The sequence below is a fragment of the Bidens hawaiensis genome, unplaced genomic scaffold (genome assembly GCF_021521415.1).
Source record: "Bidens hawaiensis isolate Kalapana, Puna unplaced genomic scaffold, B.hawaiensis_p1.1 tig00011662_1, whole genome shotgun sequence".
Lineage (NCBI taxonomy): Eukaryota > Viridiplantae > Streptophyta > Magnoliopsida > Asterales > Asteraceae > Bidens > Bidens hawaiensis.
Window position 1 is genome coordinate 228,713 of NW_027491919.1, and position 16,871 is coordinate 245,583.

Here is a 16,871-nt window from a genome sequence, read left to right on the forward strand (position 1 = left end):
AAGATATGGAGGCACTATCTCTATGGAGTAAGATTTACCGTGTACACTGATCATAAAAGTTTGAAACATATTTTCGATCAAAAAGAGCTCAACATGCGCCAACGGCGATGGATGGAAACAATCAATGACTATGATTGCGAGATTTTATATCATGAAGGCAAAGCCAACGTCGTGGTTGATGCCTTAAGTCGAAAAGAACATGAGAAACCTAAAAGAGTCCGAGCGTTACGTCTAGAACTCCAAATTGATCTCATCGAACAAATCAAATCCGCTCAAACTCAAGCAATCAATAAAAACCAAATCGCCGATAAAAAATGCAACGACACCATTGAATCGTTAGTCAAAGGTGACGATGGTATCCTTAGACTCGGTAACAGAATTTGGGTACCAATCGTTGGAAATTTGCGTGAGAAAATCTTGAACGAAGCTCATAAATCTAAATATATGATGCATCCCGGAAGCGATAAAATGTACCATAATCTCAAAGAGAACTATTGGTGGAATGGGATGAAAAGAGATGTCGCTTCGCACGTTGCGAAATGTCTTACTTGTTTAAAAGTCAAGGCTGAACACCTAAAGCCTTCGGGATTGCTTCAGCAACCCGAACTTCCTGTATGGAAGTGGGAGTTAATAACCATGGATTTCATTACCAAACTCCCGAAAACGACTCGACAACATAATGCTATTTGGGTGATTGTGGATCGATTGACGAAATCCGCACATTTCATACCCATCAACGAGTCGTACTCAATGGATATACTAGCGCGTATTTATGTGAACAACATCGTTGCTTTGCATAGAGTACCGTTGTCTATAATCTCTGATCGAGACAGTCATTTTACGTCTCATTTTTGGAAAAGCTTCCAACAAGCTCTTGGTACGAAACTTAACCTTAGCACTGCTGTAAGGCCGGTAGCCCTACTTTGGTGTTGGATTTACTCATAAACACAGTTCTAAATCAATGTTAATTAAAACTTTTGCGGAATAATAATAATAGTCAACCATTCATTACAAACATTCTTAACTTGTCTTTAAAACATAACATAAATGATAATATCAAAACATCATGACAAATCTTCAGATGCCAGCCTCTTCGATCTTGCCATGTATCCCGCTCAAACCAATTGTCTCAACCTGTTAACCTGCGTGCATACTAAAAGTCAGCTACGCTGAGTGAGTTCTAGTTAATCACATAGCTTACTTTACATACACATACATGTGCCCGTAGGTACGCATTACATACATAACATGTTCATCATTCATTCATATATACTCATAGCTAACCTTACATTATAAAGAGCATTCGCCCTACATACCTCGGATATTATTAGGGTCTGGTACCCTCCATCCTCGGATATTATTAGGGTCTGGTACCCTTCATCCTCGGATATTATTAGGGTCCGGTACCCTTCATCCTCGGATATTATTAGGGTCCGGTACCCTTCATCCTCGGATATTATTAGGGCCCGGTACCCTTTCTTCCATACCTCTTTAACATACTTTCTATATACATAATCGTAAGTTTCGCACATACATACATCATTCATTCTTCATCTTACAACATACATAGAACATCAACCATTTCCTGGCAGTACATGCGATTCCGAAGATCGTTCATGTACTGGCAAGAAACCATTCATACATTTCACGTAATACATATATGGCATACACTTATCACTTAGGATAAGTGTATTAACTAATCACATCGAGTATGCACACAGCCCCGAAAACATACCAAGGAATGGGGCTAGAAACTCACCTGAAGTCGGTTACGTTCACCGTTAATTGTTATTCCTTTCTTCAGTTGGGGCGCGGCTAACTGTATAATAATTACACGTATCAATTATCTATCACTATCTATAACGTCTTTCTAGTCTACTTATGACCCATAACGAACGGGGGTCCGGGGGCAGCACCCCTGGCAGTGGGGTCTAGGGGCAGCAGGTCCTAGCAGGGTCCAAGGGGCAGAGCCCCTGGCTGGAGTCGAGCTGCCAGGTCAGCTTGGAAAAATTTTATTTCTATTAACTATCGTATCACATTTTCCATTAACATTTTGAATCGTTAATTAACTTGCTACCTAAAAGTTCAAGGGTTTCTTTGTAATTAAATCATTCTTCTTTTAGTCCAGGTACCATTCAGCAATTCTGTTAAACTTCTAGTTCGTTACTTATCCTTAACAAATTGACTTGTCATGACGAACTGGTTCTTGTAACGAATTGAACCCTCTAACGAACTGGACCCTTAACGGATCAGTCCGTAGCGAACCAGTCTATGTAACGAATTGGACCTTCCAATTCGTTATCTTTTAACTATAGCGAATCAAGGGTAATTCGCTATCTTTTCGCTTAACGAACTGAAGCTAGTTCGTTATTTTCCCCTGGACGAATCAACAAGCGAATTACTTCTAATTCGTTAGTTACTCCTTAGCGAACTAGGGTTAGGTCAGGGAATGTCGGAACATTCTCTGACATTCCTTAACCTCATACCACTTTTTCGGCGGCGTTTTCGCCGGAAAACCGGAAATCTCGCCGGAAAAACGAGATTTCTTCGTTTCTTCACCATTTTTTTACCGTTTTTTCGTCCCGTTCGATCCAGATCTGAGCTAGGGTGACCCCTAAGCTCATCTTAGATTCGGTTTATATCCGAATCCACCTGAATCTCGTGACTTAAACGGTTTAACGATGTCGGCTCGTCGTTTCACGATGTAAGGCCCCGAACCCGGTAGCCCTACTTTAGCGTCGGATTTACTCATAAACACAGTTCTTCAATCAGAGTTTATTAAAACTTTTCGCGGGATATAAAACATCAATCATTTGTTACAAAACGTTAAACTTTTTCTTTGATACCATAACACAAAACTTTATATTTAAAACATCTTTACTTCTTTCTTCAGATGCCAGCCGTTCAATCCATGCCGTGTGTCGTCCTCATGCTAACTCTGTAATCAGCTCACCTGCGTGCATACTAAAAGTCAGCTACGCTGAGTGAGTTCTAGTTAATCAAGCAACTTATCATACAACCACTTCATACAATATATATATACGTATCCGAAGACACATAGTCCACTGTCTAACATGCCACTGTTTAACCACTTAATTACCCCTACAGCTTAGCCACTTAATTACAACGGCACGTATAGGCTTTCCCTATCACGCACTCACGCTATGCCACTTAATAACGAAGGCACGTATAGGCTTTCCCTATCACGCACTCACGCTATGCCACTTAATAGCGAAGGCACGTATAGGCTTTCCCTATCACGCACTCACGCTATGCCACTTAATAACGAAGGCACGTATAGGCTTTCCCTATCACGCACTCACGCTATGCCACTTAATAACGAAGGCACGTATAGGCTTTCCCTATCACGCACCCACGCTATGCCACTAACACCCTTACTAGACTCCTGCTACCTCTAACACACTCTACCTCAACCTGCCTTGGTCACACTCATATTAGTTTAGTATTTACGTAGTGAACAAGTCACATCACATCATTCATACACACTATCAACCACTTGGCAATCGCTATCCTTGGCGATACGTGCAATATCCGAAGATCGTTCACGTACCGACAAGCATTATAAATATATACCTCATATAACATCTATAGCATACACTTACCACTTAAAGTAAGTGGATTCACACTTCACATCGAGTATGCACACAGCCCCGAAAACATAACAAGGAAATGGGGCTAGAAACTCACCTGAATACGGTTACGTTCTCCGTTGATTGAAATTCCTTTCTTTAACTGGGCTCGGCTAACTGTATAATATTTACACATATCAATTAACTACTACTACTCGTTTTCGATAACTGCCTTAACACATTTTCCATTAGGTTTTTAATTCATTTTATAAACGAACTTCGCTTCAGGCGAAGTTAAACCTTAGGCGAACTCGGAAACAGCTTGGTTCTGGCTTGATTCGATCGAATAGGAACACGTTCGATCGAATAGGAACACGTTCGATCGAATAGGAACACGTTCGATCGAATAGGAACACGTTCGATCAAACAGGAACACGTTCGATCGAATAGGAACACGTTCGATCGAATACAACACGTTCGATCGAATAGGAACACGTTCGATCAAACAGGAACACGTTCGATCGAATAGTAACACGTTCGATCGAATACAACACTCATTCGATCGAATACAAAACTCATTCGATCGAATGAGTTGGAGACCATTCGGTTGCTTCCCTATTCGGTCGACTGGACTTGTTCGATCTACGCATTCGATCGAATGGACTGATTCGATCGACTGGTTCGATCGAATGAGTCTGATTCGACTCCTTCAAGCTGGGCGACGGAGAAACCCACGGGTTTTCCAGATTTTCCAGATTTTTGACCCAAAATCGAAGTTTTTGACATGGAAATGCTCGGGATTGAAAGGGCTATCGATTCCTTGTACTTTTAAACACAAAAGCTTGCATTTTGACATCAAAACAAGGCGGTTTTTGACCCGAAAACTCAAGTTACGAAAATAGGGAGTTTTTGCTCGATTTGAGCTCGAAAATGGTTATGAAAACGGATGATTTTCGAGAGGGACTTACCAAAAACGATTAGGAACTAGATTGTGGACTCGGATTTGTGATTTGAGAACTTTCTCTCTCTAGCTTCTCTCTCTAGAAATGAGAGTGTTTGGGTGGGTGTAAGTGAAGGAAGATGGTGAAAATGGTGGAAGTGTCAAGAACTTTCGTTTATATACTACGGGTTTGGTTAGGCTCGGGTTGGCTTCCTACGGGTCGAGACAGGCCGAGTTCATAAAATAACTAAGCCCAAGACCCGTTCCTTACTCGACATTAAATAACTAAAACGTGAAATTACTAAACATAACTTTCTTTTATTTATCAATATAAAAATTTCGGGATGTTACAAGTCTTCCCTCCTTAAAGAGGTTTCGCCCCCGAAACCTAACTTATTCCCTATAAACGGAAAACTTCTTATATTTACACGCTTTACCATCACACAACTATTTATTATAACCAACATGCATTCAAGTTAAATTCATAGATCGTTCATACTAAAGCACAAGAAGTCACAAGTACTTCATAACATAAAAGGAAATCATTCAAGCTTGCTAAACAACATAGGTTCAACTGTAACATAAAACACTCTTTAACTACTAAACATAAAACAACTGTGACATGCCACTTATTCTCCTGCAACCTCCTCAGCAGCTAATAGACCATCCCTTCACGCGTTTCCTCTTCCTTCCCTCACTGCCACGGCTTCTCTACACTCCCTAGCTATGTGACCTGACTTACCACACCTATAACACTTCTGGTCCTCGGTGCATTCACGGGAGAGGTGCCCCTCCCTCCCACATCGGTAGCACTGGTTTGGACCAGCCTTGCATTCCCCCAAGTGCATCTTTCCACACACCTTACATGCTCCACTCCCTGCCATCTTCTGTGTCCTTCTCCCTGCATGTTCCACGATATCCCCAGCTCTTTTAGTTCCTTTCCCTTTTCCCTCATCTTCCACTCCCACATCATCCGCCGCCAGATCATCATAGACTATCTCCGCCAACTCGACCGCAGACTCAAAGGTAACAGGTTTGTTGGCCCTGACCAACATGCGGACCTTCTGGGGAAGTCCTCTAACGTAGCACTTGATCCGTTTCGCCTCGGTGTTCACCATGTCAGGTACCAACCTAGACATGCGGTTGAATTCAGTGGTGTACTCACGATGTGTCATCTTGTCCGCCTTTAGATTCAGAAACTTCATCTCGGCCCTCTCAACCTCAGCATCAGCACAGAACCTTTTCATCACTAACTCCTTAAGGTCATCCCACCTCATGGCCTTAATCTCCTCTCGGGTCTTCCTTTGTTCGACCGTTTCCCACCAGTACATGGCCTCATCTTCAAATGACTGAGTGGCATAACCCACTGCTTGGTCAGGACGACACTCGCTAATGCGGATAACCTTATCCATGGCGGTTATCCACTGAAGAGTAGCGATTGCGTCTCCCAAACCAGTCAACTTAGGCGGGTCACAACCTTTGAAGGACTTATAGTTGCAACCGCCTCGGCCCCTCTTCCTTTCATCATCTTTCACAGACTTTACCTCACTCGAGTTATCCCTTTCCCTCTCGTCATTCTTTCTATTATTACCACCTGCCCCTTCAACGGTTCGTTCACGGCTTCCAGCAGACCCTTCGGGATTCAGGTTCTTCACAGCAGCAACTACAGCTTGAACAATGGCTGCTTGAACTGCAGGGCTAAGTTGAACTTCTTCGTTGTTGTTCTGGTCTCCTCCAGCTGCGCTTCCTTCATCTTCGGTGTGGGAAGCTTCTTCCACCGAGGGTTGCCGGACAAGACGAGGCCTGCCACGACGCCCAGTGCGACCCCCAGTTTCAACAAATTCTCCAGCTCCAGCCATCGTAATCTAAAAGGGAAAACACAAACATCATCACTCAAGGATCTATCTAGTACAAGGATAGTAAGGCTAACAGGTAATAACAGTGGCCAGTTGTGATTAGCTGATCACGTTACTTTCCGTGTCCTATACACTTCCCTTTATGAGTCCATTTGTGCTGGTTCTACATAAGCAGTTTGCCAAATCAAACAATCAATTATTCCTATCCCTGACGTTCACATATCTTTCTTTTCTCATTATCATATATCATTTAATCATACACTTTACCTTTACTAATCTTGCTTGAGCGACACATGGCATTCTTGAACTGGCATCTTCTTTCCTTTCTTACTTAAATCCCATTTTCTGTTCGAGTCTAAGCATGTAGGATGCTTAAATCTCTCGAACTTATGCTCTGATACCAACTTGTAAGGCCCCGAACCCGGTAGCCCTACTTTAGCGTCGGATTTACTCATAAACACAGTTCTTCAATCAGAGTTTATTAAAACTTTTCGCGGGATATAAAACATCAATCATTTGTTACAAAACGTTAAACTTTTTCTTTGATACCATAACACAAAACTTTATATTTAAAACATCTTTACTTCTTTCTTCAGATGCCAGCCGTTCAATCCATGCCGTGTGTCGTCCTCATGCTAACTCTGTAATCAGCTCACCTGCGTGCATACTAAAAGTCAGCTACGCTGAGTGAGTTCTAGTTAATCAAGCAACTTATCATACAACCACTTCATACAATATATATATACGTATCCGAAGACACATAGTCCACTGTCTAACATGCCACTGTTTAACCACTTAATTACCCCTACAGCTTAGCCACTTAATTACAACGGCACGTATAGGCTTTCCCTATCACGCACTCACGCTATGCCACTTAATAACGAAGGCACGTATAGGCTTTCCCTATCACGCACTCACGCTATGCCACTTAATAGCGAAGGCACGTATAGGCTTTCCCTATCACGCACTCACGCTATGCCACTTAATAACGAAGGCACGTATAGGCTTTCCCTATCACGCACTCACGCTATGCCACTTAATAACGAAGGCACGTATAGGCTTTCCCTATCACGCACCCACGCTATGCCACTAACACCCTTACTAGACTCCTGCTACCTCTAACACACTCTACCTCAACCTGCCTTGGTCACACTCATATTAGTTTAGTATTTACGTAGTGAACAAGTCACATCACATCATTCATACACACTATCAACCACTTGGCAATCGCTATCCTTGGCGATACGTGCAATATCCGAAGATCGTTCACGTACCGACAAGCATTATAAATATATACCTCATATAACATCTATAGCATACACTTACCACTTAAAGTAAGTGGATTCACACTTCACATCGAGTATGCACACAGCCCCGAAAACATAACAAGGAAATGGGGCTAGAAACTCACCTGAATACGGTTACGTTCTCCGTTGATTGAAATTCCTTTCTTTAACTGGGCTCGGCTAACTGTATAATATTTACACATATCAATTAACTACTACTACTCGTTTTCGATAACTGCCTTAACACATTTTCCATTAGGTTTTTAATTCATTTTATAAACGAACTTCGCTTCAGGCGAAGTTAAACCTTAGGCGAACTCGGAAACAGCTTGGTTCTGGCTTGATTCGATCGAATAGGAACACGTTCGATCGAATAGGAACACGTTCGATCGAATAGGAACACGTTCGATCGAATAGGAACACGTTCGATCAAACAGGAACACGTTCGATCGAATAGGAACACGTTCGATCGAATACAACACGTTCGATCGAATAGGAACACGTTCGATCAAACAGGAACACGTTCGATCGAATAGTAACACGTTCGATCGAATACAACACTCATTCGATCGAATACAAAACTCATTCGATCGAATGAGTTGGAGACCATTCGGTTGCTTCCCTATTCGGTCGACTGGACTTGTTCGATCTACGCATTCGATCGAATGGACTGATTCGATCGACTGGTTCGATCGAATGAGTCTGATTCGACTCCTTCAAGCTGGGCGACGGAGAAACCCACGGGTTTTCCAGATTTTCCAGATTTTTGACCCAAAATCGAAGTTTTTGACATGGAAATGCTCGGGATTGAAAGGGCTATCGATTCCTTGTACTTTTAAACACAAAAGCTTGCATTTTGACATCAAAACAAGGCGGTTTTTGACCCGAAAACTCAAGTTACGAAAATAGGGAGTTTTTGCTCGATTTGAGCTCGAAAATGGTTATGAAAACGGATGATTTTCGAGAGGGACTTACCAAAAACGATTAGGAACTAGATTGTGGACTCGGATTTGTGATTTGAGAACTTTCTCTCTCTAGCTTCTCTCTCTAGAAATGAGAGTGTTTGGGTGGGTGTAAGTGAAGGAAGATGGTGAAAATGGTGGAAGTGTCAAGAACTTTCGTTTATATACTACGGGTTTGGTTAGGCTCGGGTTGGCTTCCTACGGGTCGAGACAGGCCGAGTTCATAAAATAACTAAGCCCAAGACCCGTTCCTTACTCGACATTAAATAACTAAAACGTGAAATTACTAAACATAACTTTCTTTTATTTATCAATATAAAAATTTCGGGATGTTACACACGATTATATCTAACGGGTTTAAGCTCATACAACATCATACTATTATTACCTCGGGTCGGGATCGATTCCTCTTTCTTGGTTCGGCTAGACAAGGAAAGAACTAGAGAGAAAGCTTAAGTGTGTGTTTTGGGTGGTGTATGGAATATATGTGAAATGAAATTAAATGGTGATTAATGGTTTATATATTTAGGGATCATGGGCTTAATCCCATGGTCTTTCCCTTCTTTCTTTCACAACCCAAGTCCATAACCCATATCCATTTACCCAACACTAGCCCAACTCATGTTCTATTTATCTAAACCAATAACGACCCACTATAAAATAGTCGAAATTTATTTTATTATTAACCAAAAGTAGGATGTTATAACTGCCTATCATCCGCAAACTGATGGGCAGAGCGAAAGGACTATTCAAACATTGGAAGACATGCTTCGAGCTTGTGTGATCGATCTAGGTGGAGTTGGGATGACCACTTACCCTTAATGGAATTCTCGTACAATAATAGCTATCACACAAGTATTCAAGCCGCACCATTCGAGGCGTTATATGGCCGAAAGTGTAGGATGCCCGTGTGTTGGTCTGAAACTGGAGACAATCAATTATCTGGACCCAAGATAGTCCAAGAAACCACCGATAAGATTCTCCAAATCTGAGAACGACTTAAGACCGCCAAAAGAGTTATGCCGATGTCCGTCGTAAGCCATTAGAATTTAATGTCGGTGACAAAGTTGTATTCCATGTTTCGAATCTACGTAAGTGTTTAACCGATGAATCTTTGGCTATGCCATTAAAAGACGTTGAAATAAATGAGAACTTAAAATTTGTAGAACGTCCGATTCAAATAGAAGATTTGAAAACAAAGAAATTAAAAAGAAGAACTTTGAAAATAGTGAAAGTAAAATGGGACTCGCGTAGAGGGCCCGAATATACTTGGGAACTCGAATCGGAAATGAAAAAGAAATACCCCCACTTATTCTTGTGAAACAATCTCGGGGACGAGATTTATTTCAAGGTGGGGAGGATGTAACATTACGGAAATTTTGAGCCAAAAATGAAAAGTTTTCAAAGTCTAGGGATAAATTCTGCCAAATTACAAACCTTAGGGTTTAAAGTGTAAATTCTGATTTTTCTGACCCATCGCGATAGATCATCAGAGAGACTCATCGCGATACGCAATGGGGCTACTGACACAGAGTGACACGTGTGCCACGTGGCACGCGGTGGCATCACCTACTGCCACGTGTCACCACGTGGCAACACTGCCACCACGTGTCGCCACGTGGCAGACCTACTGTGTGACTCAGCTGACCTATATCGCGGTACGTGATAGGTCAGCCCAGGGACCCATCGCGTACCGCGATGGGAGCCCAGAAATTGTCTATAAATAGCAGCCATGGGATCTCATCCAATCCATCTCAAAACTCAGCTCTCACTTCTCTCTAGTCTCTCTCTAAAATCCCGACAAAACATATTAACGATCCGCCTTGATAAGCGTGCCCCGATCCCTCGTTTGTGTACCAACGTTTCCTCGAAGTACGTGCCATCCTCCACCCATATACGACCAAGATGATGATTGTTCTCGAAAGGCGTGCTATCAAATTTTGAAGATTGGTGGTCATCGTTTAGAATGTCGAGAAAAGTGAAACGGCGTTGGAGAGCTGCTCGATTTCGTAGGGTTTCCAATACGCCATTAAGGTTAGGCGTAACGACAATTCAATATAATGAAATATTATATTATAAGGCTTAAGCCTTAAGTCGAGGCTATACTCGATGCCACGATAAAATAAATACAAACATAACAAAGAAAAGAATAAAGAAAATTTGTGATAGATAAATATATATTTGTGTGCAATTATATATATTCTTTGTTATGAAATTATTATTTAAGTAATAAGAGTATTCTTAAATAATAAAAGAAAATATTACGTTTCTTAGAGAAGAAGAAACGCCGGGTTACTATATAAACTAAAAGTTTATAATTTACTTTTAAACTAAAGGTTTTCAAGTAAAAGAGATATATGAACTAAAGTTTCATCGAGGTATAAAACAAGACTAAAGGTCTTAAGCCGGATCGTGTATCCGACTAACAAATATTTATACTCGTACTATAGGTGCGAGATAAAGAAGGGAAAGACCATTGGATGGTGAGTGAAGCCGATCCTAAAGTGATAAGGTGAATACGCCCCCAAACTTTTATAAACTTGTTTTCAAATAAGTCAAATATGTTATATGAAATTGTTTACAAGGAACTATGTGTTCCTAAAACCGTTATAGATAAGAGTATAAACCTAGCCCTCAGGCTGTGGTATACGTATGTCTGGATCCTTACATAGGTGGTACTATGCGATGAATGGGCACATCGCACCACCCTTGGTCGTAGGACGCTCTCCTGCAGGGAGTACGACCATTGTGTATATTTACGGGTACTTAACTAAGTCGAACGCTGCGGTGTTTGCTGAGGTGACCTAGAGTAGAGGCTCGAGTTTATAATGTGTTATTTAACTTTGTTATTCCTAAGCCACGATGGGCCGAGGCAGGCGTAGTCTCGAGGCGTAATAAAGTAAAAGAAAATGTTTTGCGTCAGCGTGTTCACCAGCATTCGTTGCTGACGTATTTTATTACATTTTGCAGGTGATCAAGTTTAGCGCTTGGAGTATCGAAGTGCTACTTATATAAATCCGATGGCTCGGATTTCTTTTGTAAACTTAATATGATGGTTTGTATTTATAAACAAGTAAATGTTTTGTTAACTCAAACGGGTATTTTATAATCCCGACTTTTGAATGTATATATGAATATTACACTTTTGATCCTTAAAGTTTTATAAGTCTTCCGCAAATTAACGCAACTCTGATTTATTTACACTTGTGGTACCAACTGTTGGTCATACTTCTAGGCCTAAGATGGGGGTGTGACAGAAAGTAAGGAGAAAGAGGGATGGAATGATAAAAAAGGAGGGTGAGAAGGAGTGGCTTTGTTGGAATGTGATTCCATGTGTAATAGGCGTTTCCATTCCATTGAACAACCAAACATCACTTTTTTTATTCATATGCAATGAATTGTTTCATTCCCCCTGTCATACTACGTACCAAACACACCTAAGTGTTTTAATTATTTTTCATTCCTCTAGTTTATATAGTATAGATAGGGTTGAGTTATTCTACAAAGGCCAACAAAAATAAGAAGTGTGAGAAGTTATAATTAATTGACACGTGTTAAGTAGGGACCAAAGGGAAAAGGGTATAAAAGTTATAGTACACATTTTCTCTCTCCACATGCAACTCATATGTTAATTCCCACATCGTTTTTAAACATCTATAACTTTTTAATATGATATTTTTTTAAATAAAATTTAACATAATAAAAAGCGTTTTTTATATATTTTATATGAGTATGATTTTGTTATATAAATATAAAAAAAAATTACGTCATTGTCTCTTTTTGCTTACCATTGTGTCTTTTTTGTCATTGTGTCTTTCTGTTTGTCAATGTGTTATTTTTTCCATTGTGTCTTTCAACTGATCATTGTGTTTTTCTTAAATACTAATAAAAACCGTTGTGTAATAATATGTAAATATAATGAAAAATACCAAAAAGTTATCTAATACATAAAGCACAATGATGAATACATAATACACAATAACTTGAACGTAAAACACAATAATGAATACATATAACACAATGGCCTGAAACAAAAGACACAACGGTAAATACATTGACTTGAAACGTAAAACATAATGGAATCTGCATATTACACAATGAATTGAACGTAATACACAATGAACATATTATTATTTTTTCTCAATTTAAGTGAATTTTTGGCACAGTGACTAAAACACAATTATAAGTAGAAAGACAAATGTTGAGCATATAGACACAATGACGAACAAAAAGACACAATGATGTAATCTTTGTTTTAATTTTTATCTTTAATATTAGTACCAATTGAAAAACATAATGATCAAAATCTATAACACAATGCATAGAAAAACCTAATTAAAAACACAATAGACAACCAAATAACACAATATAAAAAAAATCATTAACTTTTTTTTATATTTATATAACAATATGATTTTTATATTAAAGATAAAAAAAACGTTTTTTATTATGGTAAAAAAATTTCTAAAAAAATGTCATATGAAAAAATTATAAACGTTTTAAAATAATCGAGGAATTGACATGTGTCTTGCATGTGGAGAGAGAAACTCATCATAAGTGAGTTATTACATTCATGTCTTTCTCATCAATTTTTATTCTTTAATTAATCTCCACATCCAAATTTAAGATCAATGGATTAGTTTTCTTCATACTTTTTCATTTTTGTTGTACTTTGTATTTTAACCTTACTTAGTATAGATAAATGTAGATATAATTTGGTTTACATTTTGTATTTAAGAAGTATTATTTGAAATATTATATATATATATTTATAGAGCAATGTTAAAATAAGAAGTAGATTTTTCCTAAAAAGTGTAGAAAGTGTGTTTTCACCATTAGATCTAATAAAACAAATCGCACAATAAACACACCGTAACTAAAAATAAAACACAACGCACATTAAACACACTTTCCATATCCACCATCAGATCAACATATCTAACGCACCAGATTACTTCTTACACTTCTTAGACACACTCCACTTTTTATTTTAACCCCACCATATATATATATATATATATATATATATATATATATAGGGGTGGGTTATAATAAAAAGAAATAGTTTTCTAAGAAGTGTAAGAATCAATCTAGGCCATTGGATTTATGATCTAATGGTTGAGATTGGTAGTTTTTAAACTACCAAATAGTTTCCTAAGATTAAGGATTTATGCTACATAGTTTCTTAACTCTAAATTTTGTGTTATTCCTACTCTTCCTACAAAACTATGTATTTTTATTTTAACCCTTTTCTATATATATATATATATAGGGGAGGGTTATCCTAAAAAGTTGTAGTTTTCTAGGAAGACTAAGAATAAATCATAGCCATTGGATCATATCAATCAATGGTTGAGATTTAAAATTACCAAAAACCGTCATAGTTTCCTATAAATACTCTTTCAACATTATAACCGACATAGTTTCCTAAAATTATTCTTTCACCATAGGTTTTAATGCCAAATGTCAAAATTCTATTGGTTCTTACCATTATTAGGAAACTTTTTCTTTTTATTTGAACCTTTTTCTATATATATATATATATATATATATATAGAGAGAGAGAGAGAGAGAAAAGGGTTCAAATAAGAATAAACAGTTTCCTATGAATGATAGGAACCAACAAACTCTTGACATTTGGCACTACAAATGATGGTGAAAGAACAATTATAGGAAACTATGTCGGTTATTAGTAATTTTAAATCTCAACCATTGATTAACATGATCAAATGGCTATGATTTATTCCTAGTCTTCATAGGAAACTACTTATTTTTAGGATAACCCTCCCCTATATATATATATATATATATATATATATATATATATATATATATATAGAAAAAGAAAATGGTTCAAATAAAAATAAGGAGTTTCCTAAGAATGGTAAGAACCAACAAATTTTTGACATTTGGCATTACAAATGATGGTGAAAGAAGAATTGTAGGAAACTATGTCGGTTATAATGATTAAAGAGTAATTCTAGGAAACTATGTCGGTTATTGGTGATTTTAAATCTCAACCATTGATTAACATGATCCAATGGCTATGATTTATTCCTCGTCTTCCTAGGAAACTACTTCTTTTTAGTATAACCCTCCCCTATAGAAAAAGGTTCAAATAAAAAGAAAGAGTTTCCTAAGAATGGTAAGAACCAATAGATTTTTGACAAATGACATTACAACCTATAGTGAAAGAACAATTCTAAGAAACTATGTCGGTTATAGTGGTGAAAGAGTAATTATAGGAAACTATGTCGGTTTTTGGTAATTTCAAATCTCAACCATTGATTAACATGATCTAATGGCTATGATTTATTCCTAATCTTCCTAGGAAATTACTTACTTCTTTTTAGTATAACCCTCCCCTATATAAGGGTTATCCTAAAAACAAGTAGTTTCCTAGGAAGACTAAGAATAAATCATAGTCATTGGATCATGTTAATCAATGGTTGAGATTTAAAATAATCAAAAACCGTCATAGTTTCCTAGAATTACTCTTTTACCATTATAACCGACATAGTTTCCTAGATTTGTTCTTTCATCATATGTTGTAATGGCACATGTCAAAAATCTATTGTTTCTTACCATTCTTAGGAAACTCTTTCTTTTTATTTGAACCCTTTTCTTTTTCTATATATATATATATATATATATGGGAGGGTTATCCTAAAAATAAGTAGTTTCCTATAAAGACTAGGAATAAATTATAGCCATTTGATCATGTTAATCAAGGTTGAGATTTAAAATTACTAATAACCGACATAGTTTCCTAGAATTACTCTTTAATCATTATAACCGACATAGTTTCCTAGAATTGTTCTTTCACCATCATTTGTAGTGCCAAATGTCAAGAGTTTGTTGGTTCTTAACACCAATAACCGACATGTTAATCAATGATATATATATATATATATATATATATATATATATAAAAGGGTTCAAATAAAAAGAAAGAGTTTCCTAAGAATGGTAAGAACCAATAGATTTTTGACATGTGCCATTACAACATATGGTGAAAGAACAAATCTAGGAAACTATGTCGGTTATAATGGTAAAAGAGTCATTCTAGGAAACTATGACGGATTTTGATAGTTTTAAATCTCAAACATTGATTAACATGATCCAATGACTATGATTTATTCTTAGTCTTCCTAGATAACTACTTCTTTTTAGTATAACCCTCCCCTATATCTATACTATATATAATACACCAAACAAGGGCAAATTAAGACACCCATTTTTAAGTAATTTACAACACTTAAAGCATGAAGTACATGTGTTAGTAAGGGTAAACATGTCTTTTAAACAAAATTCATTCAACTTACAAGTTTGGTCCCTCATCTTTAACCATATTATGTTTTTAATTTAACTTGTAAACTAACTTCCCACCCATGATTTTTAAACGACTATAGTCTTTTCATACGTTAATATTTTTATAAACAAATTACACCATAAAAACGAGCATTTTATTCTCTTTAATTTGGATATGATATTGTTGTATTTTTTTTTCATTTTAAATAAATTAATATGTTACGTAGGGGTGTCAGTGTCGGTTTTGATGGTTTTTAAGTTAAACTTGTGAGTCCAACCGTTAATACTGATTTTTTGTCGTCTAAAACCAAACTCAACCATTGAAAGTTGAAACCGTATCGTTACTAACGGCCCGGTTCCAGTTTGGTTTCATAGTTTAAACTTTAATAATAAATTTAGTTTAAAATAATTAATAATTTAAATGTACCGTCAATTTTAACTAAAAACCAACATAATATGATACTTAAGATGATCATAAATAAAAAATGATAATTTTAGCCACATAAATGATAAATATTAATGGAAGATCTAGGACGTGAAATAATAACAACAAAGATTACAAAAGGAATCATATTGTAATTAGGTTAATTTACAGTCTTTTCTGGTTTCATATGGTCGGTTGCCGATATAAACCGCGAACCAACCGTTCACTACGTTTTGAAAATTTTGAAACCGACCAACAAACCGAAAGTAAAAAAGAAAAAAAGAAGTCAAACCAATGACCGATTTAAACGATTTCAAGGTTTTAACCGAACCATAAACACTTATATTTTTACGTGATTAACATATTCAAACCCCTTCTGTATCGCTCGGGCACCCGTTTAGTATATATATATATATAGGGGTAGGTTAAAATAAAAAGAGATAGTTTTCTAGGAAGAGTAAGAATAAATCTTAGCCATTAGATCATGTTAATCAATGTTTGA